Source organism: Bidens hawaiensis, unplaced genomic scaffold, assembly GCF_021521415.1.
Source record: "Bidens hawaiensis isolate Kalapana, Puna unplaced genomic scaffold, B.hawaiensis_p1.1 tig00028880_1, whole genome shotgun sequence".
Classification (NCBI taxonomy): Eukaryota; Viridiplantae; Streptophyta; class Magnoliopsida; order Asterales; family Asteraceae; genus Bidens; species Bidens hawaiensis.
Genome location: NW_027494748.1, coordinates 49,626 through 57,401, shown reverse-complemented (window position 1 = coordinate 57,401; position 7,776 = coordinate 49,626). Strand labels below are relative to the sequence as shown.

General features: G+C 31.9%; 1 pseudogene; it reads left to right on the top strand.

The window, feature by feature from the left end:
• Positions 1-5,794: 5,794 nt before the first annotated feature.
• Positions 5,795-7,776, top strand: part of LOC143577890 (chitin elicitor receptor kinase 1-like) — a 37,705-nt pseudogene continuing 35,723 nt past the window's right edge.

Sequence of the window (7,776 nt, the reverse complement as noted above, 5' to 3'; positions counted from 1 at the left end):
CGCCGTCGCCTTCGCCATGGTCCTCGTCCTCGCCCGAGCCCGTGCGCGTCGGGTGCTAGGCATCCTCCGCTAGGACCACTTGGTGCATTATATTCATAAAATAATATTACTATGGAAAATCTCTTCATTATATAGAGCTTCCATTTCTTTACTACTTTCCATGTGGGATGAGATTCCATATTCATTATTTATACCTAAGTAAAGTGCTTCCACTTTCCATGTGGGATGGAGTTTTCTTATTTTTTTCTTATGGAAATACTTAACTTAAGAAATATTTTTATTTTCTTATTTTTCTTATATGTCCTTATTTAATATTTTCTCATGACTTATCTTGATATTATTTTTTATCCCTCAACTTTCCTAAGTTGTCAAATTTGGAGCGAAATTTTGGGGATGTTACACTTTTTCATTGTGTTTTTCATAGTGTTTTATTTTCCGACGAAATTTCCAAAGACTTTTCCGGCAAGGTGGTGGCGGTGGGTGGCAGTGGGCGGTGGTGGTTGTAGGAGATGAGTGAAAATTTAAGTGGGTTTTAATTAAGTGAGTTTTAATTAAGTGAGTTTTTGAAATTAAATTAAGTGGGTTTCAATATTAAGGTAGTAGACTAAAATACTATCCTTCCTAGCCTTCTTAGGAAAACCAAACTTCTTATTTGATCATTTCTCACATTTTGAAAGAGAATGTAAATTGACATATAAAGTTGTTATGTATACAAGTTACATACATATCACATATACATATGTATACACAAAACACATATCACATACATGTCACTTATATATCACTTACATATCACATAGACATGCGTATCATATACATATGCATATCTCACGCACTCGTACATATACATATATATATCACATATACATATGTATACACAAAACACATATCACATACATGTCACTTATAATTAAAGCATTAGTTTAAACTTTAATTAACTTTAACTTTTTATAATGACTTAATTAAGATAATGTGACATAAAATAGTTCTAGTTCATCATTAATAACTATATGTCACACACATGTCCATAAACACTTGATTGATCATCATTATGTCACACCCCAACCTAAGGCGGAAATGTCGGGCGTGAGCTGATTGCTCACAGCTCTCAAGGTACTATCATGCAATAATTAAAAGGTGAAGATATCTATTTATTTACATTAAATATTAAACAAATTCAAATAATACAAATACATGATTCAGAAATAAGCAACAAAGTAATAAATAGTTCAAATTTAATTTAAGTCTCGATTTATTCTTTATAATCTCTTCTCTAACATAGCAAATCCAAAATCCTGCAATAATTCTTGATAATCAATTCAAACGGTAACCTGCATATGCGTATAAGATAAAAAATAATTTTGTCAACACGAGGTTGAGTGAGTAAAACACTAGTTCAGTGAGATACAATATAATATATATAAAAGAAAACGCAAACTGTTCCCGTGAGATAACAATTAAGTCATAGCATGTACACAATTCAAACAGATAATAAAGAGAGGGCTAAATCATTGTCATGCGAATCGGGCATTGGTTACCAAAAATGAGTTGTCGGTGAAACCATTGTCATGCGATTGGATGCCGGCCACTACGACAGTCGTATGATCATACTATTATGATGGACCTCTCTGAATACATTAAAAATAAAGCAAGTAAGCAAATAGCACATTAGGCATAAACTAATATACTCAAAAGGATAACAGTTGCTAATGTGAATAATAATAATAATAAAGTACCGTAGATACGCATATGTTCCCAAAACATTGAATACAAGTAAAAGAAGGGGAGTGAAATACTTACCTTAACGGATGAACAAAAGATCAATTGATGATGTGAAACATTAAACGGTTAAACCCTTCGGGATATACCGACAAGGATTCCTAGCTAGTTAAATATAATAATATAGATTAATTATAAAAGATATAACATGAGTACTGGATTTAAGATTTCTATGTGAATTGAATTATGTTTTGTGATTAGAATGGTTATTGACTGATCGACGGATTTCTATTGTTATTATTATTGCAAAATCAATACTATCGTTTAACATTTATCTATTAAAATTATTATTTTTAATATTTATAAAATTACCTTTGTTTACTTGATATGATAGATATATAATCAAATTTATAAATTAATAATTTAAATAACTAATTTTAATATAAAATATACTTATAATTATTCGAATAAATAAAATACAAATATATAAGTATTTAAATAAATAATTATAATATGTAGTAATACACATAATAGTATTCAATAAATATTTATCTTGAATCTTTAACGAAATTTATTGGTAAATGTATAATTAACACGTTTATTATGTTTTTGTTTAAAAATGAAACACACACACACACACACATATATATATTAAAGATAATTTGTAAAAACGCTCGACGATGAGAAAACGTGAATTTAAAGTGTCGGGTTTTAGTAAGTTAAAGTTTATTATTAATATATACTTACAATGTATACATACATACATATATATATATATATACATACAAAAACTTGTAACGAAATTTATTTGACAAGAAACGTAACTCAAAAATGTCAGTTTAATAAAAGAATGTTTGTTTTATATTTAATATTAATTAATAAAATAGTTTATTAGTCATTTAAACCTTTAAGAACAATTCACAAAAATAAAATACAAAAAGTGGGTTGGCCAAGGTTGAACCCGCGCCCCTGGCCGGCTCACTGGTGAACACACGCAACAAGCAACCAGCTGAGTCAAGTGACAATATGATTATAAATTGGAAATAGAATTTTAAATACCATAACTAATTTTAACCCAAAATTGATTATGAACCCTAATTTTACAAATTCGTTAATCGGTTAAAGATTGATTTTATTAACGTTAGGGTTAATGAATTAGAGACTGAAACAAACTTGAAACATAAATCAATTACCAGTAACAACAATAAATTGATGGTGAACGCCCCAAGAGGAACGACGGCGAGAACACGCATCCAAAAACAGGTCAACGGCATCACGTATGGTGTAATTGTTTTAGGGTTAAGGGTCGTTGAGGTGTATAGAAGATGTAGACATGTTTAACTGAATTTTTATCATATCTAAGTGGTATATACCCAAAGTGCTATAGATGGTTTTTTAATATGTTAGATCATATCAATTAGTTCCGTTTTCCATATTCGTTCTGACGGTAAGGTACGTAATACATGTATAAACGATCTGAGAAGATAAATTCTAAAGTTATAATGAGGATTAAGGGGCACAAAATTAAAACGGGTCTACGGGTGTATGGATACGGGTTCACAGATATGGGTTTCGATTTTAGGATTATAATATTATAAAATGTTTGGACAGATTTGCAAAATAGCCCCTCATGTTTATGTGTGGATACACAAAGAGTTTAAATTATCGTTTTAGGTGAAAAAATGTATATACATCAAAGTTAAAAGAATATAATATATATATATATATTTAAATAATATAATATCTTCTTGATTAATTTACTAAAAATGAAAAACGGGTCGGGTATTAGATATTGATATAATAAATGAAAAACCCGAATAGTTACACATTAGTCACAATTAAGCAAACCTATACTTAATAAATATTACATGCTCAAGATCAAGATTATCATGTTCATGGCTACCAAGGGTTAAATCAAGATTTCTACACCAACATAAAGATGAAGAAATCACAAGACTAATCTGTAACATCACGAAAATTTCGGACCCAAAAATATCAAATTTAAAAATACAATGACTAAAAGAGAAAATTATGTTTTCCGGTCCGATCGCGATACGCGATGGATCAGAAGGAAACCCATCGCGTATCGCGATGGGTATGTTTCAAAACCCAAGAAACGGGCTGTCGGCGATACGCGACGAACCAAAACCCAACGTCATAGCGTATCGCGATGAAGATGTCTGACAGGCTGACACGTGTCACCACGTGGCATAAAGGCATGACGAGGTGACACGTGTCCCACCACGTGTCAGTTCCCAATGGGCGTCAGTTCCCAATGGGCGTTAGTTCCCGGAGAACCGTAATTGTGTGTGTATGGCAAGTGGTACAAATCCCATAAATAAGAGACGTTTCTGCTGAGGGTGTTTCATGAAAACTATCTTGTCAGTCAAAGAAAGATTTATAAAATGTTTTTAGAGTTAACGATTCACCAGCATATCGCTGACGTATTCCCCCCCCCCAAAAAAAAAAAAATATTACAGGAAATAAAGTTAGAACATATAGCATGGAATTATAGCCAACTCATGGAGATAGATGCTCGTAAGGTAGATATGGCTCAATATTTTAAATTATTAAAATATTGCAAACAATATTTAAACAAAATTTTATAAATAAAACAAAGGTTTGAAAATCAAGCTCTTGAATATTTATTATTCGAGAAGCTTTATATTAAATCAAATATTTTGTTATATTTTACAAATAAACTAATGTTTCAAAACATAAATTAATATTTTATTATAAACTAAAGACTTCCGCTAAAACACTGATATATTTCAAAACAGGTACCAACTATTGGTCACACACCTAGGCCCTAAGTGAGGGTGTGACAGGTTGGTATCAGAGCCATCAATCTTAGCGAATTAGGTATTTAATCATACCTAGGCTTCGATCAGAAATAAGTTTAATGATAATCATTAGTATTCAATTAAGGATATTAAAATAACCATTGAATGATAAAAATTAAATGCGAATAAAATATAACAAGGACGGATAAGGTAGGAAACACGCTCATATCCCTAACATAACCTCGTACAGATGTGCGATCGTCAATCTAGCGAAGAATCCGTTAAGCTTCGATCCGGTAAAGGGAAAGGCTACATCGGGACGTCTTTCCTCCCATTTCCCATATCAAGCGATGAAAGTTCATACCAAACAGCAATGGAGGAAGATTCAAATTCGTTTGATTCTAACATCCCACTAGCTCGGATTATTCCAAATCAGAGTACGTATGAAGACGTATCAAGTAGATCCAAGAAACCAATGGTGTCAAAAGGAAAGAAAGCAATGACTTATCCAGAAGAAGTGTTCAATGAAGAAATGGATACTAAGGAAGTGTGAAAAGAAAATGAGAAAGGAGAAAACGCTAAGAAGGACGGCAAGATCAAGAGGCTAATTATTCGATGAAAGAAATAAGAATTTTAAGAGCTGTGAACACATGCAAGTATAATAAATAACATGTAATCTTGTAATAACATAAATAAAAGATATATTTAAATTTCCTCGAAAGTAGTAATGTATCTTTAAAAGAATTATGTCAAGAAAGATTACACAAACTCTCAAGATAATTCTTCCAAGTACATTTGGAAGTAAGAGAGTAATAGCTAGAAAATAAAGGAAAGGTCCAGGTGGACAAAGTCTAAAAGATGACTAAATTCAAGTCGACGCTACTTGAAATAACTAGCAAGAATTAAATGAAACATGACCTAGAAATAAGAATTGTAGAAATTCTTGGGGTCTATTTGTACACAAGGTATGTACTAACTATTTCAAGAATATGCAACGAGAAAATATCGATGCCTCTCAAGAACCCCAGCGACTTTTGTCATTAAAATACTTGGAAATAATATAATTATCGTTTCAAACGATTATTTCAAAGCAAAGAATAATTAATTAGATTGTGTCATTACGAGATGAACAATCTCAAGAAAGATTAGAAAGAAATATACTCGAAAAGCGACAGACTTAATTAAACATTCTATAAACAAATCAATTAGAATTGACACTCTTGTAACAAAGATTTTATCGTTAACATATAAGTAAGAATTTCATTCATACTAAAATCTATTCTGTTCACAGAATGTCGAACCCAAACAATCAAGAGAATAATGATGAAGCTTCAACTCATAGAAGCAACAAGGACATGGAAAAACCTGAACAAGAGATTCCTGCACAGTATCTTGTTCAAATTCAAGAAATGATTCATAACGCAATGACTCCTTTCGTCGATGCAATGAAAGAAGGGTCACACAAAAATAAAATAAAACATTCAAATAAATCATCGAGAACTCATCCGTATAAGAAACCTTCTCATCATGAAGAAAGTGTTTATAGCTCCAACTCTGAGAGCAAATTCAATCATAAATTCAAGAAACAATTAGTAATTCAAGTCAGTAGTTTCAAGAACTTCAAGGAATTTGGACCAAAGGAATTCTATGGCGATAAAGGTGCCATATCAGCTGTACGATGGCTTGAAGAAATCGAGTCCATTGTTATCATCAGCAAATGTACCGAGATCGAAAAGATTCAATACTCCTCTCACTACTTTAGAGGTGAAGCTTTGGAATGGTGGAATACCCTGATCATGTCAAAGGGTAGAGAAACTATGTACCAATTATAGTGGGAAGAATTCAAAGAACTGGTGTTACGAAAGTTCTCTCCCATGCATGAATTTGATCTTATTCAAACTAAGTTTTTTAACCTCAATGTGGAAGGCACTAATCTCAAGGAATACAATACTAAATTCCATGAGTATTGTAGATTGGTACCACACTTGGTAATACTCGAATCCAACAAAGTAACCCGCTACATTTGGGGTTTACCTCGGGAAATTAGAGATATGGTAAGATCTCATTTGCCTCAAACCGCTGACTCAGCCATGGAATTAGCCAGTTATCTTATGAATGGTTTTATCAGAAATCAAGAAGAGGATAAGAATAACAAAGAAAAAAAAAGAAGAAATTGAGGAAAAGAAATCAAAGAAAGGCAAAGAAAAGGAGGAAGGGTCTTTTAAATATACAAGACCAATCTGCCAAAACTGTGGCAAGAGACATCACGGGAAATGTTTAAGACCAACCAATTTTCCCAAAAATACTCCATTGATCACATGCAACTTTTGCAAGAAACTCGGTCATTCGGAAGACGATTGCGAAAGGAAAACAGTTTTATGTTTTAGCTGTGGAGAAAACGGACACTTCAGCTCAGAATGTCCGAATAAGACAAACAACGCTAATGGAAGTGGTGCTAAGAAAGGAAAAGCTAATATGTTAAACATACAAGATGCATCCAACCAAGAATAGAAGTAGACAAGAGTATGCCAACTGAATGTTCAAGATCCAAAGGCATTAGAAATAACTAATAGTTTAGTTAACTCTTGTAAACTGATTGTAATCTCATTATAAAATGAGAAATTTTGTAATCGTATAAGGGTATTTAAATTCCTAATGTATATAAAGAAAGATATTAGCATATAGATAGTGTCTTACACAAGAATGCTTACACGCAAAGGAAAAGAGATAATAAAATTTTTTAAATACAAGAAACTATCATCTAAAGAAAGATGAAAGGAATAAATTGAACTAAGACATAAGAACATGTCTACTCAAGGAAAATCAGTTATCCGAACATTTAAAGTTCAAGAGTATAATTGATAGAAATAAACAGAAGGAATCTGTCAAGATCAAAAAGTAAAGGAATATTATTACTCAAGTATGAATATCTTGAAAGGTATCAAGATGAGTAAGTTAAAAGGATTCGATAGACTGAATCCAAGAAGCAATCTTGTTAACATCAGTAAATGTTTAGAATACAAAAGATAAGGTAAATAGTTAAACACAACTGGCCACTGTTCTTAGCAATTTACAATTACTTATGATATTCTCAACTATTGACTGAATATGTCACCCAAAGATATAAGTTAACAACAAATTATAAATTGCAAACCATGCAAACGATTAAAGTTAAGCTCAAGCATCAGATTAGAAAGAGTCTGATTGTAAATCAATAAGCAAGAAATCACTCACCACGAATCTCGAGGACGAGATTCATTCCAAGGTGGGGAGG